Below are 21,289 nucleotides of genomic sequence, written 5' to 3' on the forward strand. Positions count from 1 at the left end.
CACCCAGGCTCCGTCTGAGCACACAGACTGTGATGGAGTTCCTGTGGGCCCAGAAGGTAGGTGGGAGTGAGGGATGTCCACACCTCCATTCACCAAGCGGGTGTGGGGTATACGAGTAACAAGAGGAATGTCGTACCTTTTCAGTCTTGTAGGTCTTGAGTGTCCTTGGGGTTGCTGGAAAGCAGAACATGTTTCAAACCCCAGGAATCTGTGAGAGTGCTGTCTCTTTAAATATCCAAAATAGTCAAGCCACTTTTAAACCCTCAAAATGGTGGTGCTCTCCAGCCCGGCAAAAGTCCACAGCTCAGCCAGCCCTTCTCTTCACCTTCTGCATTTAGTCCCCAGCCACCATGCACAGTGCTCTGTGCAGTCCCTGGCTAGCAGATCTGATTTATTGGTTAATTCTTAGGTTCTACCAACACTCAAGAATCTCCAAGCTGTCTGTGCCATCAGGATCACTGCCAGACCGCAGCTCCATATGTCCCCTTTTTTGGTATTTTCACACAGATTCTTCTGCTAGTTGGAGTTTAGTCCACTTCTATATCCTTCCCTTCAAGGCTCAGGGGTCCAGGATTATCTTCTGTGCCTTTGTTAATTGGTTTTCCCTTTTCTTTGTTGAAGAGGGTCTGTGCAGTCTTTCTGCCTAGTCCACCATCTTGCCAGAATTCTAGATTTTTCTATTTCTAAGGAGCTTAGGAGCTCTGGTAGCAGAGTGCCTAAGGCACTTGACTGCTCACCAGAAGGCTGGCGGTTCAAACCCACCAGCCACTCCTTGGAAGGAAGGCTGGACAATCCTACTTCCGTAGTGATACTGTCTCAGAAACCCAAGGAGGGGTTGCTATGAGTCGGGACCGACTCGACGGCAAAACAACAACAACAACAACAACAAGGAGCTTTGGTGGTATAGTGGTTAAGGAATCTGGCTGCTAACCAAAAGGTCAGTGGTTTGAACCCACCAGCTGCTCCATAGAAGAAAGATGGAACAGTCTGCTTCCATAAAGATTTACAGCCTTGGAAACCCAATGGGGGTCATTATGAGTCAGAATCAACTCCATGGCAGTGAGTTGGTTTGGTTACTATTTCTGCACATGATCCTTGTCTTAGTTTCCTAGTGCTGCCATAATAAAATGCCACAAAGTAGGTGACCTCAAAGAATAGAAATGTATTGTCGCACAGTTCTGAGTAGAAGTCTGAATTCAGGGCATTGACAGGGCCATGTTATGTCTGACTGCACTAGGGAAAGATTCTTCCTTGTCTCTTCCAGCTTCTAGTAGCCATGGTATTTCTTTGCTTGCACATGTATCTTCTCATGGTGTCTTCTTCTGTCTTTCTCCTGTGTGACTCTGTTATCATGACTATTTTTCCTTTTATAAGACAGCACTCAGAAGGGATCAGAACCCATCTACTTAGGTACGACATTATTAACTTATAGCATCTTCAGGGAAAAACTCCATTCCCAAACAAGGTCACATTCACAGGTACAGGGGGTAGGACTTCAACATATCTTTCTTGGAGACACCATTCAATCTATAACAGTGCCCTTTTCTCACTTACTGTACTATATAGAGTCATTGCCTGTTTGTGTTCTCTGTCCCCATTAATTGTCTTCTAAGATTTTTTTTCTCGACGGCACATAACAACAACAACAACAACAAAGATCTTTTTTTAAAAACCCCAGTAAATTATATTTTAGCTAGGCCCATGACTACTTTGAGAAAGAGTACATTTTTCAGACTTCTTGCAACCTGCTGTGTGTTTGTGACTGTCTTTTGATCAAAGAGATGTGAATGGAAATAAATGAAACTTCTACAACATGCCCTTGAAAGGATTTTTCCCTTTCCTCTTTCCTTCTGGGTTATGATGTAGAGGAGATGATGAGATCTGGATTAGCTACTCTGGACTTAGAGAGGAAGCTGGCACTAGGAAGGCCCAGCAGTCCAGTAAGTCTGGACTGTCTACCTCAGGACTCTTATGTGGGGAAGAAACAAACTACCATCTCTTTGACTTTGGGGTCTGTCAAAGAGTGAAAAATAATGAGAACTCTGTAAGGAGAGAAATAATACAGTTTTATTGAGGATTTGGTACAACCAAAGCTAGGGTAACACTTGGTAAAATGCAAAGTGTTCTGAAATCAAAAAGGGGAGAATTCTTATACAGGAGGGCTGGGAGTTACACAGGAATCACAAGTACTTTTTAGGAGCAAACCACTTAAGCAACTTTTCTGAGTAACAATCTTATGCAAATTTTTTTGGGGGACCTTCTTGTCATTTACTTCTGAAACATTCTTATCATTTGTTTAACTATAAGCTACAACTTTGTCTACAAGCATTCTTTTTGAAAACTAAACATTTTAATCATAATCCTAAATAAGTATGATTCCCCCAAGGGGGGGAGGGAGTGCACATATTCTGAAAGCAGAAATAAGGATTTAGGGCAAAAGGGAAGGTTAATTTAGACCTGTGTTAATAACTTAGTCATGCCACGTGCCTTAGTTTTCAGGTGCTTTTTCACATTCCCTCCTTCTGATCATGAATCACCAGAGTGATTCCTTGATCACTATTAGAAGCCTGTTTTTTTTTTTTTTTTTTTTCAGCCTGGGCTCTCTGCTGTCTAGATAGCCACTTGTCATCTTCAAGTTTTTAAGACCTCAGACACTACTTATAAAAATGGTAGCTTAGTATCACCTAGTTCAGGTTTCTTCACCATGCCATAGCTCAGACACTATGCTTCTGTGATCTTCTAGTTGAGGAATGTGTAGAGCAAGCCCACATCTGGAGGAACAGCATGACATTTATAAAAGACTAACTCAAGGTGTGAAACTAGGGTTGTTTACAAACCTGTTTTCCTCAAGATATATAATTGTTGGGAAAACGGTAATTTGATTACAAATGTTAGAGAAACAATTCATTAAAATGTCAAGAAAAAGAATATAAAAGAATAGTAAACAAACATTAAACAAAATCCATAAAATTTAGCAACAGTCATGGAGTCTTGCTGTGTGATCTTGGGATTAGTTGTTTACCTGTATAGTCATCTGCTTCTGGACACTGGGATGTTTAAATATAACTAAGTCCTCAGAAGGCTGATGTGTCCAAAGAAATGTGTTGGCTTTCTTAACCATTTCATGATCAAAGTATTTTATGTTTTGAACCCTTTTGTTGATACCATGAGTTTTTGGTAATTGGAATCAAGGAAATTTTCTTGAAGTAATACAGGTTTTGGTACAATTATATTCAAGGGCTCTATTCCTGAACATTGAATGATATGGGAAACATCAAAAGAAGATGGAAGGAATACACAGAGTTACTGTGCCAAAAAGAATTGGGTGATGTTCAACTACTTCTGGACATAGCATAAGATTAAGAAATAATGGCATTTGAAGGAAGTCCAAGCTTCACTGAAGGAACTGGCAAAAAACAAGGCTCCAGGAATTGACAGAATGCGCATTGAGATGTTTCAACAAATGAATGCAGCACTAGAGGCACTCACTCAGTTTATGCCAAGACATTTGGAAAACTGTAACCTGGCCAACTGACTAAAAGACATCCATATTTGAGCCCATTCCAAACAAAGGTGATCCAACAGAATGTGGAAATTATCAAACAACATCACTAATATCACATACAAGTAAAATTTTGCTGAAGATAATCAAAAACAGTTGTAGCTGTATATTGACAGAGGCCTTCCAGAAATTCAAGGTGGATTCAGAAGAGGATATAGAATGAGGGATATTATTGCTAATGTCAGATGGATCTTGGCTGAAAGCAAAGAATACCAGAAAGATGCTATGATAGTTGGAGCTGTGTGTCAACTTGGCTGGACCACAATTCTGTGTGGTTTGAGCTGTTGTGGTGTGGTTGTTCCCATGATGGGATCAGATGACTATGTTTTGAGCAGCCAATCTGTTGAAAGGGAGTTTCCCTAAGGGTGTGGCCTGCTTCCAGTATATCTGTGGACATCCTGGGAGAGGAGACATTCTTCTGTGGATCGGGATTCTGTTGTGCTGCCTACAACTGCCCGTGAGTGAACAATCCACCATTTGGCCTGGAGATCTTGGATTCGTCATTCATTGGAGTCAACAGCCAGTGTACTGCCTGCCAACCTTGAGCTCATCAGCCCCTGCAGCTGCAAGAGTCGGGAAAAGCCTCCAGCTTGATGTGGAAAAGCCTCCAGCTTGACGTTTGATCCAGGAACTTTGGACATGCCAGCTTCTATAAGTGTGTGAGCCACTTTCCTAAGATAAATCTCTCTCCCTTTCTCTCTCTCTCTATATAAGCTTTACTGGTTTTGTTTCTCTAGAGAACCCAGTCTAACACAGATGCTTATCTGAGTTTTATTGACTATGCAAAGATATTCCACTTTATGGATCTTAACAAATTATGGATAACATTGAAAAGAATAGGAATATCAGAGCACTTAATTTTATTCATGAAGACCATTTATATAGACCAAGATGCAGCCATTCAAACAGAACAAGGGGATATTGCATGGTTTAAAATCAGGAAAAGTGTACGTCACAGTTGTACCTTTCACCATACTTATTCAATCTCTGTGCTGAACAAATAATCCAAAAGGCTAAACTATATGAAGAAGAACATGGCATCAGGATTGGAGGAAGACTCATTAACAACCTGTGATATGCAGATGACACAGGCATGCTTGCTGAAAGTGAAAACTTGAGGCACTTAGTGATGGTGATCAAAGACTACAGCCTTCATTATGGATTACACCTTAACATTACAGAAAACAAAAATCCTTACAACTGGACCAAAAAGCAACATCATGATAAATGGAGAAAATATTTAGTTTGTCAAGGATTTCATTTTATTTGGATCCACAGTTAACATCCATGGAAACAGCAGTCAAGAAACCAAATGACATATTACATTGGGTAAATGTACAAAAAAACTTTAAAGTTTTTAAGAGCAAAGATGTCGCTTTGAAGACTAAGGCACACCTCACCCAAGCAATGGTATTTGCAATAGCCTCATATTCATGTGTGAACTTGACAATGGATAAGGAAGACTACAGAAGAATTTATACATTTGAATTGTGATGTTGGTGAAGAATATTGAATATACCATGAACTGCTAGAAGAATGAACAAATCTATCTTGAGGGAAGTATAGCCAGAATGCTCCTTAGAGGCTAGAATAGCCAGACTTTGTGTCTCATATTTTGGTCATTTTGTCAGAAGGGACCAGTACCTGGAACAAGATATCATGCTAATAAAATAGAGAGTCAGTGAGAAAGGGAAAGACCCTCGATGAGATGGCCTGGCAGTGTCTGTAATGATTAGCTCAAGCATGGCAAGGATTGTGAGGATGATACAGGACCAGCTGTGTTTTGTTCTGTTGTAAATAGGATTACAATGAGTCAAAACTGGCTCAATGGCACCTAACAACAACATATGGAGCACATATGTCCCAAGTGGACTCTGGTGGTATAATTGGAGGGGAGAGGCTTGTTTCTTCATTTTCATCACTTTTACAGGTCCTGGCCAGGTGTCAGCATACACTACAATTGGGATAGCAGTTTCTCAAGAAACTTGAGAGGATAAAAGTGTTGGTAGGCTTATACATCCCACAGGTGAGGAAATGGTTAAGTTAGAAAATGTCATACTTCTCTTGATTTCACAACATCCTTCACGTAATTCAAAACATTAAATAAAAAATGTTTTAAAGCATTTTTTCTTTATAAAACAGATGTTTTTAAATTCTTAGGAGTTTATCATAGGAACAATATTTAAGTTATTTAACCAAAAATGTTAAATGTAAAAACTAACTTTTTCTAAAGCCATGTGGCATTGTTTTTTGACTCAGGAATTAATTTTGTTGAAGCCTTGCCTTCAAGACAGATTGCATAAACAATAAAATTAATTTTAACCCAGCATTTAATGAAATTTTATCTCAGCAGTGAGAAACCCAAATTTTTGTTTTATATGCTATTTGACATTAAAGTTTTTAATTTTTTCATGAATTAACTAATTGAATCTTCAGTTGCAATAAACAAAAACCTTGCTCATACCAAATGAAAATCTTTACAAATTTTCCAAAATTCCTTGTATTTGTTACATATCTCTTATACCCCAATCCTTCCACACAAAAAAAGAACACATTCATTCTTTCCTTTTTTAGCATCATTTCTATTCAACTTTCCTCTAATCTTCTATTCACCACCCAGTTTAACTTTTATTATCTTTCATATTCTGATATAACCAGACATTCTATGTTAAGACAAAACAACACTATTTTTCCCTCTTAACAATTTTAACCTTCCTTTCTTTGACATTTATTTAACTTTCCCCTGACTATCTACAACTTACTCTGACCTATGGCTTTCTATATTCCTTTAAATTCTTTTTTTCTTTAACAGCTTGGTTCTACACTTCTCTCTCTCTCTCTCTCTCTCTCTCTCTCTCTAACTTGAAACAAGCAGTCTCTTTCGTTTCAGGACAAAAATTATTTTTTAACATAACATTTAATATATTTTATTTAGTTTAAGTTATTTAAAATGATAAACTGTTTTTTATTTTATTTTTGCAGTGTTAAAAAGATAAAGTGTTTTTAAGTTGACATATAAAACATAAAACTTTATCAGAATGAATTCATTTTCATTAATTCTTGGCAATATTAACATTATTTAATTTATATATGTGCTTATTTAATATGACACTAATCAGAGTAGGTCCTTTGAAGAAATATTGTAATATGATTTAGTAATACCATCAAGAGATTGGAAATTACTATATTTTCATAGCTTTGTCTTTTGCATGCTTTATAGGGTCTTTTAGAGAAGCAGTTTAGAATAATTTGTCCTTTTGTAAGGCTTTGATGTACTAATTTTAAAAATTCATCTTTTTGAATACATTTTTCAATTAGACTGATTTATATCAACATTTCTTACAATAATTATTAAAAGCCCAGATTACAAGCCAAGAGCAAGAAATAATTTTTCTTAGAAAAAAGAACAGATTTTTAATAGCTCTATGAAAAACATCAGCCATGCTCTTCAATTTGATACAAAAAGAGAAGCTGAGACACACCAAGCTCTCAGAACAAAGCGAAATATAAAAATTATATCCAACTTAAAACCCAAGCATATAAAATACCATATAACATAAACATTCAGGGAAGTTAGTTTCTTAAAATGTATACAGCAATAGCTTAGTAAGGTCAACTCAATTTAAGAGAAAAACAGGTTCTAAAAAAAATTTATTAATTTGTGAGAGTATCAGATGGAGGGATTGTATTCAGATCCTTTGATTAAAATTGAGAATTAATGTTTTCTAATAAGGACAGTATATGTGAGAATTTATTTTCTGAAAGTGGAAGGAAAAAGACAGCACAGATAGAAGCTTATTTTCTCAAAGAAATTATTTAAAATTCAAAATTACTTTTAGTATATTCAACTTATCCTGTTTTTGAACATGAACCTTAAATTAATGTTTCAGTAGAGGAGGAAAAATTCAAGCTTATGTATCAGGGATGGTTTAAAAGTGCAATTATCAGTACAGTCTGTTCCAGGCTGCTCAACATATGCTATCTTGAAGGATTTTATTATTATTATTATTATTAATTTTGATTTTCTTGCTCTGCACTAGGTGTTTTCAGTGTTGTAGACTTCAGAAAGGTGTTATATGGGAGTCTAAATTTTTCCTGTCCCATGACCCTACCATTTCTTGTTTCCTTATGGCTCAAATCATATCTCATTTTTAAATGAGAGGGAACTCCCTTTACCTGATTATCATATAGACTTGTTGTTGTTGTTGTTGTTATGTGCCATCGAGTTAGCCCCGACTCATAGTGATCCCTCCTTAGGTTTCTGAGGCAGTATCACTACAGCAGTAGATCCCCATCTTCCTTCCGAGGAGTGACTGGTGGGTTTGAACTGCTAGACTTCTGGTTAGCAGTCATGTGCCTTAGGCACTATGCCACCAGAGCTCCCTCATAGACTGTTGTTGTTGTTGTTGTTGTTTGCTGTCTAGTCAGCCCCGACTCATAGCGACCCCTCCTTGGGTTTCCAAGGCAGTATCACTACGGAAGTAGGATTGCCCAACCTTCCTTCCGAGGAGTGGCTGGTGGGCTTGAACCGCCAGCCTTCTGGTGAGCAGTCAAGTGCCTTAGGCACTATGCTACCAGCCCTCATAGACTAGTTGGTTATAAATCAGGAAGAGTAGGTTGGTAAGCTTCAATCTTTAAATTCTTCATGATAGTTGGCATTTCCATTTAATCAGCTTTAAATTGCTCATAAATAAACTAAATAAAATAGGAACCAGATGCATTAAACCTCCATTCTTGCAAGAACTATTAGCCTGATGTACTAAATCTTTATGTGCATCAAACACCTTAACCAAAAGAACCTCAGAGTGGCCATTGATTTAACAAACTGTAATGTACATAGATAAAACTACTCTACACACTGCCATCGAGTCAGATCTGACTCACAGTGACCCCTCCTTGGGTTTCCAAGGAAGTATATTGCCCAACCTTCCTTCTGAAGAGTGGCTGGTGGGTTTGAACCTCCAGCCTTCTGGTTAGCAGTCAAATGCCTTAGGCACTATGCTACCAGAGCTCCCAATGTACATAGCTAGTGATCACTAATTTCTTAACTGTCCCTGGCATGGGGCTCTGTTATCTTTTTTGAAATACCTGAGGATCACTGAGTTCAATCCACACCCTTTGGAGTCACTAAAGCATAGGAACAGAAATAAAACAAGAAGTATGAAAGGAGTACTACTTTTGGTTTCCTAAGCCAAACAATTGATTAGTTAGGGACTTTGAGATACCTTGGCAGGCATTGCATGGTATTGCAGAACGAGTTTTAAATTTCAGATGCAAAGAGAAAGAAAGAAAGACAAAATCTTAGGAGAAAAACGAATCCAACAATAAAACTCAAAAAACTTTGAGGCAAGAAAGTGAAGGCTTGATTTGGAGAGGTTATTTACCTTAAGACAACTGTGAGAAATCATGGAAACAGAAACTAGGGCCTGGGTCCTCAATATTGCAGGATCATGAAAGGCAATGCACCTTCAAAATCTTAAAATTCCAAAACCAAACATGTTGTAGGAGGAAAACCCAACTTCTGACATCAAATCTGTAAAAGAGTGAAAACAAGAACTCTATAAGGAAATGATAGAGTTTTATTGAGCCAAAACTGAGGTAACACTTGTTAAAACACCAAGGGCTCTAAAATCCAAAAGGGGAGAAGAATTCTTATACAGAGGGTTGGGGTTACACATGAATCACAAATACCTTCTGGAAGCAAAATACCTAAGCAATTTTTCTGAGTCACAATATTATAGAAACATTTTTTAGGGGTATATTCTCATCATTTATTTCTGGAATATTCATATCATTTTTTGAACCTTAACTTATAACTTTGTCTACAAGTATTCTTCCCCAAAACAGAACATTTTTATCATAGTCTTATGTAAGCACAATTAAACCAAGGGGTGTATGTGCATATATTCTGAAAGCAGAAGCAGGGACTTAGGACAAAAGGGAAGTTTTATTTAGACCTGTGTGATAGTTGGAGCTGTGTGTCAGCTTGGCTGGACCACAATTCTGTGTGGTGTAAGCAATCGTGATGTGGGTTATTCCCATGATGGGATCGGATGTATATGTTTTGGGCAGCCAATCCATTGAAAGGGAGTTCCCCTAGGGGTGTGGCCTGCTCCCAATATATTTATGAACATTCTGGGAAAAGAGACACTCTTCTCTGGATCAGGATCCTGTTGTGCTGCCTACAACTGTCCATGAGTGAACAATCCACCATTTGGCCTGGAGATCTTGGATTCATCATTCATTGGAGTCAACAGCTAGTATATTGCCTGCCAACCTTGAGCTCATCAGCCTCTGTAGCTGCATGAGTTGGGAAAAACCTCCAGCTTGACGTTTGATCTAAGAACTTGAGATTTGCCAGCTTCTAAAAGTGTGTGAGCCATTTTCCTAAGATAAATTTCTCTTTCTCTATATGCATATATAAGCTTTAGTGATTTTGCTTCTCTAGAGAACCCAGCCTAACCCAAAGGATAGGGATTTACAATACATATCTTGGGAAATACAATTCAATCCATAACAGGAGGAAAAAATAATAATTTTTGAAAAGTTACAGGGAGTCTCTCCCAGAATCAGTGGGTAGGACCTGTAGATGGAGCTCAGGAGAGGCTGGTCCCAGGAACTGGAAAGCTTGCAAGACCCTTGGCTGTACCTCTTGCTCTTTGTGAGAGTCGTTCTCTGGGCCCCATGGTCCCTTCTCTCTGCCCCTTTGTCATTTCCCAACACTTTCTTCCTTTTTTCTTCTCCATATGGCAGCTTCTTCAGCTTTCACTTCACATGGTCAAATTGTCATCCCAGTGTCCAGTTTCAAGTAATAAGAGAAAAATTGACTGGAAGTCATTGGGTTCCAATTCCAAATCTTATGACTGGCCTGACTTGGGGCAGGTATCAACCTCTGGTCCAGCTAGCAAGAAAGTGGTGAGGGTACAGTGAATGTTATATACATATAGTAGGCATGTCCTCCCTCTACAAAAGCAGGGAAAATAATTTCTCAGAGAACTGGGTTGTTATTGGGCAAATACCATGTTTATGCCATGGTATTCACTTTTTAAAAATCCACATGTATGACTTCTCAACCTTAATATTTTTCTTTATTTATAAAGTTACATACTTCATTAAGGCATGATTTCACAGGGAACATAATAATATAAAATTTGAACTTCATAAAACATATGCTTCTCCCTTTATTATCATCAAGCATTGTTCGATGTAACATCAAGAAGTTAATTTCTGTAATTTAAATTTTCTACTAGGGACCAGGATTCTGAGCTGAACATTCATTAACTGGTACTTAGATCAGATGGGACTTTGGAGAAGAAACAAAATGAGTTGTATACATATATTCATCTTAAATTTTGAACTCAATCTGTCAATAAATGTAAGAACTAATTTTCAAAGTAGGAATATTAATTTCCTTCTCATACCTTTGGACTATCCTTACTAGGTAGAGAACTGTAGAAATTAATGATGATGGATGGATGTTTTCAGGACTATAAACCCACAACCCATTTTCGTGGAGTTGATTTCAACTCACAGAGACCTTAGAGGACCAAGAAGACTGCCCTATAGGGTTTCCAAAGCAGTAAATCATTGTGTAAGCAGACTGCTACATCTTTATACTGCAGGGAGGCTGGTAGGTTCAAACCACAAAACTTTTACTTGGTAGTTGAGCACCTAACCACTGAACCACCAGGGCTCCTTTCCAAAACTATTGTTGTTGTTGTTGTTGTTATGTGCCGTTGAGTCAGCCCTGACTCATAGCGACCCCTCCTTGGGTTTCCGAGGCAGTATCACTACGGAAGTAGGATTGCCCAACCTTCCTTCCGAGGAGTGGCTGGTCCAAAACTATAGGGTTCACTAATTATTTAAGTCTTTTCTTTGCAGTTGATCACATTGTAGCATATTTTCAATTGGCTCAACTTCTGAGTGGTTTAAATTTAGCCACACAATCATGAATATATAACTGTTTGGCAGTTTAAAGGGCAGTTTCCCCTTTTAAATTAGGTAGATGTAGGAATAAAGTAGGTGGTACCTAGGAAAAATGGAGCTGACAAAGAGGGGGCTTGGAACTATAGAACCTCCTTTCCCATAAGGGTTGAGGAGAAGGGAATGAGGGAACTCACCCATTTGCAGAGATTTGTTAGATCAGGTCAGTCCCACAGTTTCAGCAAGCAAAGCAAGCCAGACTTAAGTCATCCACACAACACCATTAGGAAGTCTAGCAAACATGATTCTCTCAGGCTGTAAATAACAAATATTTCACCTCAAGTTGGCTTGAGCAAAAGGAAAATGAATGAAAGTCCAAGGACTGTGTTGTCTTTAGGTGTGGCTTATGTAGAGACTTACATGATGAAACAACACAGTTCTCTCCATCTCTGGGTTTGGGTCTGTTCTCTGTGTGTATTGAGTTTATTCTACTCGTGGAAACTAATCCACTATTCCATTACTATCTTGAATCTTATTTATTTATTTATTTGTCTCATACATTTGGCCACAAATAACCTTTGTCAAGTCTGAATTTTAACAATATTTTTTTATGGTACTTTACCATAATTCACCATACTTATTCAATCTATATGCTAAACAAATAATCCAAGAAGCTAGACTATATGAAGAAGAATGTGGCATCAAGATTGGAGGAAGAATCATTAACAATCTGCAATACTCTGATGACAATTTGATTGCTGAAAGTGAATATGACTTGAAGCATTTACTGATGAAGACTGAAGAATACAGTCTGCATTATGGACTGACTACACCTCAGTATAAAGAAAACAAAAATATTCATAACTGGACCTGTAAGCAACATCATGATAAATGGAGAAAAGATGGAGATTGCAAAGACTTCACATTGCTTGGTTCTACAATTGACACCAATAGAAGCAGCAGTCAGGACATCATATGATGTATATAGCACTGGGCAAGTCGGCTGTGAAGGACCTCTTTCAAGTGCTGAGGAGCAAAGATGCCTCCTTGAGGACTAAGGTGAACCTGACACAGCCATGATATTTTCAATTGCCTCGTATGCATGTGGGAGCTGGACAATGAATAAGGGACTGGAGAAGAGTTGATGCTTTTAAGTTGTGGTGCTGGCAAAGAATCCTGAAAGTACCATGGACTGGTAAAAAGAACTAACAAATCTGTCCCGGAAGAAGTGCAGCTGGAATGCTCCTTGGAAGCGAAAATGGCCAGACTTCATCTCACCTACTTTGGTCATGTTATCAGAAGGGACCATTCCCTGGAGAAGGATATCATGCTTGGTAAAGTGGAAGGTCAATGAAAGAGGGGAAGACCTTCAACAAGATGGATTAACACAGTGGCTGGGGCGATGGGCTCATGTATAGTAGGAATCGTGGAGGTGGCACAGGACTGGGCAGTGTTTCCTTCAGCTGGGCATAGGGTCACTGAGTTGGAGATGACTCGACAGCACCTAACAACAACGAAGATTCATGTCATTTCAATTTGTGGAAATTTGAGCCTGGAAAATATCCAGAGAGCACTGATGTCCACCTTGTTTCTTTTTGATATAGGAAAATAGTATCTCAGAGGGTAATTAACTGCTTCATGAGGGCATGTCAAACACAGGGACCGGCTGAATGGAAATATTCCAGGGTTCCTGAAAATCACAGCTTCCTACTCTGTCTAGAAGAGCTCTAGTGGCACTGTGGTTAAAGCATTGGGCTGCTAACTGAAAGATCAGTGGAAGAAAAATGAGGCAGTCTGCTTGTACAACAATGTACAGACTTGGAAACCCCTTGGGAGCAGTTCTCCTCTGCCCTGTAGGAGATCTCTATGAGTCAGAATTGACTTGGTGGCAGTGGGTTTTTGTTTGTTTGTTTGTTTGTTTTCACTCTGACTACATATAGGCCTGGCTTTAGATGGATCAAGACTAAAGAAGCTTCCTTTTCTACCAATAACTTGAAAGTATGACAGCTTTTTCCAAAAATAGGAAAGAAAATCTATTGAGATGACATTGGGGAAAATTTTTACTTTGCAGGACTTCTCACAAGTGGGTGATTTAGCTTAAAATCTCATTTGATGCAAGAATCTCCTTTAGCCATAACATACTATACAAAACATTGTTCCACCTCCTACTTTGGTGAGTAGCAACTGGGATCTTAAAAGCTAGCAAGCTGCCATCTAGATGCAACGATGGGTCTCTCCTCGTCAACAGCAAAGAAGAAAGAAGAAAAACAAAATTAATGGAAACAATTAGTCCTAGTGACTGGTACACCATCCGGTCTGCAACCTATACAACTATGAGACCAGAAGAACTAGATGGTGCCCGGCTACCACTGTCAGCCACTTGGAAGGGATGTAGGAGATCCTGGATAGAGAGGGAGAATAATGTGGAACAATACTCAAAATCATTTGGAGGAAAAAAAAAAAAAGAAGAAGAAGATGGGGACCAGGTTTGCTGGTCCAATAGAGTCTGGTGGAACCACTGAGATTATGGCCCCTAGCTGCCCTTCAGGTCTGGAATTGAACCCACACCTGTGGTTTCCAGCCAAACAAAGTACAGGCATGTGAGTTAAACATTTACCTCAAGTAGTCACATGCCCTGGAGAGAACAATCATGGGAGAAGGAAGGGCTGCTTATGCACAGGGAGACAGTTCAGGGGGCAGGAGAGTATGGAGGGATGGACACTGGGAAGAGGTAACTATGGAGAGGAAGTGGGAGGGGAGCTGTTGCATTGTGGTAAACTGTGGTCAATGACATGAGACAAAGTATATGTGAACTGCTATATGGAAAGTGAATTTGTTCTGTAAATCTTCACCCAAATCACAATATATATATATGTGTACCTACCTGGTGTAAAATGTTCCTCTTATATATATAGCACCTAACAACAATAAGAACAACAGCTGCTGAAAAGATTCTACTGAATAATAAAGTATTATCTTGGTCCTCAAAAAAAAAAAAAAAAAAGAATCTCCTTTAGCCCCATTTTGCCATGAAAACAAACGACAGTAAATTATTTAAAGTGTTAAGAAGCAAAAATGTCACATTGAGGACTTAGGTGTGCCTGTCCCGGGTCATAGTATTTTCAATCACCTTTTAATAATGTGAAAGTTGGACAATGAATAAGGAAGACCAAAGAAGAATTGATGTCTTTAAATTGTGGTGTTGGCAAAGAATATTGAGCGCACCATGGACTTCCAGAAGAGTGGACAAATCTGTCCTGGAAGAAGTGCAGCCAGAATGCTCCTTGGAAAAGAAGATGGCAAGAGTTTGTCTTATGTACTTTGGACATGTTAACAGAAAGGACCAGTCCTTGGAGAAGGACATTGGGCTTGGTAAAGGAGAGGGTCAGTGAAAAAGAGGAAGACTTTCAATGAGATGAGTTAATACAATGGCTGCAACAATGGGCTCAAACAGCAACAATTGTGAGGATGGAGCTGGACTGGGCAGTGTTTCGTTCTATTGTACATGAGGTCACTATAAATTGGCACTGACTTGACAGCACTTAACAACAACAACAACAACAAAAAGTTAAGCAATTCTGAAACATCACTAACAAATGTGAACCAAGAGTAAATGGTTCAAAGTGCTAGATACAAATTTTAGAAATATTGTTAGCTATTATCAGCAGCACTATGTAAAGCAACAGAGATATCACAGTCCCTATGATGTTATTATACAAAGGACAATTCCATTTTATGTCATCTAAGCTGAAATTTCAAAATTCTAAAGTGAGAGTCTTAAAAATCACCAAGTTATAAAACACCTTGATATGAAGGTATTTGGGCCAAAATAAAAATGGGTGAAATGAGATTGCATGGAGGAGCCCCTTGTTTCTTTTATGCTGTGATCAATATCATCACAGGAATGTTAAATGTTTCAGTCTAGACTCTCCACCTTCCCTCTTACTCCAGTTTCCAATCAATCATTACTCACACTAGATAAAAACAAGCATATCCCATATTTTGATAGTTTACATGCCTGGAAATCTTTTAATACCCTGGTCCTTGACAACTTTCCAAACTTGTATTCCTAGAAATTACACTGGGGAAAAAAATCATCCCATAGTTCACTGATCTTTGTATTCTCTGGGTTATTTCCTTTTTATTAAAAAAAAATGTGATTTGAGTGAAAGTTTACAGAGGAAATTCATTTTCCATACAACCGTTCATATGTATTTTGTTTCATGATATTGATTGTAAGCCCCTTTATGTAACAGCTCTCTTCCCACTTCTTCGCTGTGGTTACCTTTCCTCTGTGTCCTTCTTTCCTATGCATTCCTGCACTCTGAGCTATCTCCCTGTGCAAATGCTGCCCTTTTGATCTCCCATGGTTGATTGTTCTAAAATGTGTACCTTCCTGGTATAAAATGTTCCTCTTATATGCCTGTCTATTGTCTGGCTAGAAGCTATGGCAGTGAGTTCAATTCTAGGCCTGAAGAGTGACTATGGGCTATAATCTCAAGAGTTTCACCAGTCTCTATCAGACCAGTAAGCCTGGTCTTTTTTATGATTTTGAATTTTGTTCCACATTTTTCTCCAGGATCTCCTACACTGATCCCTTTCCAAGTGTAGACTGTGGTATCTGGATACCATCTAGTTGTTGTCTGAGGGCCATGTGGATGGGGTTTGAATGGCCCATTATCCCCCTGCACTAACTGTTTCCATGCACCTTTGGTTTTCTTCAATCTTCTTTCCTCTGGACGAGGAGAGACCAACTGTTGCATCTTAGATGGCTGCCTGCAAGCTTTTAAGACCCTGGTCCCTACTCACCAAAGTAGGTGGTAGAAGAAATTTTTTTGTGTAGCATGTCATGCCAGTTGAGCTTGATGCCCCCTGAGACTATGGTCCTGAGACCACTGGACCAACAACTCATTCCCTCAGGGTGATTGGTTGTGGCTAAGAAGTTATCATAAATTTGTCCCATTAGTTCTATCTAGATATGTGAGTTATATAGTTTTACCAGCAAGAAGTGCTCAGTAACTTCAGCGAAATGGTGTGTAGATTACCAGAATCATGGAGTGATGATAGAGCTGAAGGGCTACAGATGATAGAGATGGAAGAAGTCAAAACTTCATCTTCCTTATTTTATAGCTGAAGAAACTGAAGTCCAGACAATCCTTCAAGGTCAGCTGGATAGTTAGTAACAGATCCAGGACTGGATAACTTACTGGCTCAATGACATTATCAAGAACCTAGGTTCGTTCCAATTTTCAGTCCTGTCTTTCTCAACATGTTAATTTTTCCACAGATCGGTATATCTCATGAAAGCAAAAGAGCTGAAGTAGTTCTAGGAGTCATATTCGGATAGAATAATACCCAGGTGAAGTGAAGGAATATGTCTTCTTTATGTCTTATTTAAGAGTAAAGAAACTTTTCCCAGAAGCTTCAGGTAGAAATTTCATTTCTGATTTGCCAGAATTGGGTCATGTGCCTTTTCTAAAACAATTACTGGCAAGGTAAGTGAGACTGCCACAGACCTACTAGGTTTTACCCTTTTTGTCTGGGAATCTGGCCAGCCTCCCTTGAAGTACAGGGCCATATGGTGAAGCTTGGCTACCTGAACTAATTCAGAGCCATTTTAGCCAGTGTGTGAAAGGAAATAGATGTCAGATAAGCAGCCAACAGAATTTTCTACACTCTCTAAGGACCTGAAAATCTCAGATAAGAGCTACAGATGGATGGAAATGACTTATTTTGGAAATTTATAGAGGATTTCTATGCTTTTTCTTGCTCTAAAGTGACTGTTTTCCTCTCCTGTCTGTCTTATCACCTTCTCTCTCCTTGCCTTCTCCCTAAATTAGCCATGAACTGAAATTAATTTATATCATAATGTAAGTCTGTTGTATAAAAAGCATCATATTGTTATAACATCTTTGGGGGGGTTTTGAAATTATGTAAGCCTTATTATTTAAAAATCAGTTTATTATTTTATGATATGATCAATTTATAAACTTAATTGCTATTTAATATTAAAGACTTTTTGTTTCTTTCTTTTTACCCTGGTAGTTAATAAATCTTTCATAGTGAAATTCCACTGAGTTTTTGGAACCAAAATACATAGAAGTCCTTCTCAATGAATACATTATTCTTATTAAGTGTTCATTGTCTCCAAATGCTCATGGATATATTCTCTTTTTCTTCTAGTGGTTTCATTCCATGATTAGAATTATATTCTCCACTACTGAAAGGTCTATTGTTGCTTATAACTTTTTTCATTTTCCAACAACATAAATGGCAGCTATACACATGGACCTCACCAGATGGAATGCACAGCAATAAGATCAACTACATCTGTGGAAAGAGATGATGGAGAAGCTGAATATCTTCAGCCAAAACAAGGCCAGGAGTTGACTGTGGAACAGACCATCAATTGATCATATGCAAATTCAAGTTGAAGCTGAAGACAATTAAAACAAGGTCCATGAGAACCAAAATATGACCTCGACCGCATAACACATGAATTTATAGACCATCTAAACAATAAATTTGATGCACTGAGCACCAATGACCGAAAGCCAGAAGAATTGTGGGATGACATCAAGAACATCATACATGAAGATGAATATGGATGCAAAAATCCTCAACAAAATCCTAGACTCCAATAGACTCCAACAGCATATCAGAAAAATAATTCATTATGACCAACTAGGATTTATATTACATATGCAAGGATGGTTCAACATTAGAAAAACAATCAAAATCATCCACCACATAAATAAAACAAAGGAAAAGAACCACATGATCGTATTAATCAATGCAGAAAAAGCATTTGATAAAATCCATCACCCATTTCTGATCAAAATTCTCAGCAAAATAGGAATAGAAGGGACATTCCTCAACATAATAAAGGGCATTTATGCAAAACCAATAGCCAACATTATTTTCAATGGAGAGAAACTAAAACCATTCCCCCTGTGAACAGGAACCAGACAAGGATGCCCTCTATCACCACTTCTATTCAACACTGTATTAGAAGTCCTAGCCAGGGCAATAAGGCAAGAAAGGGAAATTAAAGGCATCCAAATTGGTAAGGAAGAAGTCAAACTATTTGTATTTGCTGATGATATGATCCTATACCTAGAAAACCCAACAGACTCAGTCAAAAATCTACTGGAACTAATTGAGAGATTTAGCATTGTGGCAGGATACAAGATCAACATCCAAACATCAGTTGGATTCCTCTACACCAGCAAAGACATTGCTGAACAAGAAATAAGGAAATCAATACCATCTACAATGTTGTTGTTGTTATGTGCTGTTGAGTCAGACCTGACTAATAGTAGCTACTTAAAAAGAAAATACCTGGGAATAAATCTTATCAGGGACACTAAAGACCTATACAAGGAAAACTATAAAAGACTACTTCAAGAAACCCTAAGAGATCTACATAAATGGAAGAACATACCATGCTCGTGGATAGAAGATTGAACATTGTGAAAATGTCAATTCCACCCAAAGCAATCTGTACATTCAATGCAATCCCAATCCAGATCCCATCAACATTCTTTAAGATTGTGGAAAAAACAATCACTAAATTTGTATGGAAAAGAAAGAGATCTCAGATACACAAAGCACTATTGAAGAAGAACAAACTAGGTCTCACACTCCTGGATCTTAAAACCTACAGTAATCAAAACTGCCGGGTATTGGTACAACAAAAGACACATAGACCAGTGGAATAGAATTGAGATCCCAGAAATAGACTCATTGACATATAGTCAGCTGATCTTTGACAAAGAGCCAAAATCCATTAAATGGGGAAGAGATTGTCTGTTTAACAAATGGTGCTGGCAAACTGGCTATCCATTTGCAGAAAAATGAAACAAGATCTGTACCTCACACCATACACAAAAACTAACTCCAGATGGATCAAAGACTTAAATGTGAAACCTAAAACTATAAAGTTACTCAAGGAAAAAATAGGGGCAAATTTAGGGGCCCTAATATACGGCATAATAGACTATGAAGCATAACCCAAAATGCACAGCAGCAGAAGAGAAACTAAATGAATGGGACCTTCTAAAAATTAAATTTTTATGTGCTTCCAAAGACTTCTCCAAAAGTGTCAAAAGAGAAACTACAGACTGGGAAAAAAATTTGGCAATGACATATCTGACAAGGGACTTATCTCCAGAATTTATAGAAAATTCTAACACTTCAATAACGAAAAGACAAATAATGCAATTCGAAAAAGGGCAGATGAATAGACACTTCACCAAAGAGGATATTCAGGGAGCTAACAACACATGAAGAAATGCTCACAATCATTAGCCATTAGAGAGATGCAAATCAAAACAATGGGATGCAAATCAATGAGATACAATTTTGCCCCAGCATTAGTAGCAAAGTTCAACAAGAGAGAAAATAACAAATGCTGGTGAGGATGTGGAGAAAATGGGACACTCACACACTGCTGATGGGACTGTAAAATGATACAACCACTGAGGAAAATCGTATGGCAACTCCTTAAAAAGTTGGAATTAGAAATACCATTTGACCCAGCAATTCCATTACTAAGTATATATCCTAAAGAAGTGTGAGCCAGGATAAGAACAGATATATGCACAGCCATATTCTCTGCAGCACTATTTACAGCAGCCAAAAGATGGAAACAACTTAGGTGTCCATCAACTGAGGAATGGGTAACCAAATTATGGTACATACACACAATGGAATACTATGCAACACTAAAGAATAATGTAGAATCGGCAAAACACAACATAACATGGATGAACTCGGAGGACATCATGCTGAGTGAAATAAGTCAATCACAGAAGGACAAATACAGCATTAGTCCATTATTGTAAAAAGTCAAGGAAAGGTTCATATATGGAAGGAAATTTTCTTTGTTGGTTACCAGGGGTAGGAGGGGCGGGGAGGGAACACTGTTAGATAGGTAGAGACAAGTATTGATTTGGGTGTAGAGAAGGGCAATATACCAAATGTAAGTAACCAACATGGTGGCACTGAGGAAGAGGAAGACATAGAGAGGTGTGTGGGAAGTACAGACAGCAAAGATGAACCCTTTTGTACATACAGTACTGCGTTGTCAGTGAAGGCAAACATTGATATATGGGTGGACAGATGGGTGGACAGGCTGAACTATTAGGTATGTCCATGCAGGGGGGAGTGTGCCCATGACCATGTATAGGGTTGGCAGACAATGTTTCTACAAGTGTATTTGTATGTTCTGTAAGAATTCCCAGGTATTCAATAGAGGTTACAAGTGGCAAAGTTGTAGCCACTTCTTTCCCATAGCCAGATACTCAGAAGGAGTGAGTAGTTGGACCTGTGGGCTTGGGACCATAGTTGCAGGAGACATCAAGCTCAGTTGGCATAACATACTACACAAAAACACTGTTCCACAGCCTACTTTGGCAAGTAGCGACTGGGATCTTAAAAACTTGCAAGTAGCCATCTAGATGAAATGATGGGTCTCTCCTCATCAAGAGCAAAGAAGAATGAAGACAACCAAAGACACAAGGAAACAATTAGTCCAAGTAACTGGCACACCATGCGTTCCTCAGCCTATATGACTATGAGAGCAGAAGAACTAGATGGTGCCCAGCTACCACTGTCAACCAATCGGAAGGGGATCTCTGTAGGAGATTCTGGATTGAGTAGGAGAACAATGTAGAACAAAACTCAAATTCATTATATTATTGTTGTTGTTAAGTGACATTGAGTCGCCCCAACTCACAGTGACTCTTCCTTGAGTTTCTGAGGCAGTATCACTACGGAAGTAGATTGCCCAACCTTCCTTCC

The sequence above is a fragment of the Orycteropus afer genome, unplaced genomic scaffold, assembly GCF_000298275.1.
Source record: "Orycteropus afer afer isolate SDZICR_OR568_19922 unplaced genomic scaffold, OryAfe1.0 scaffold00063, whole genome shotgun sequence".
Lineage (NCBI taxonomy): Eukaryota > Metazoa > Chordata > Mammalia > Tubulidentata > Orycteropodidae > Orycteropus > Orycteropus afer.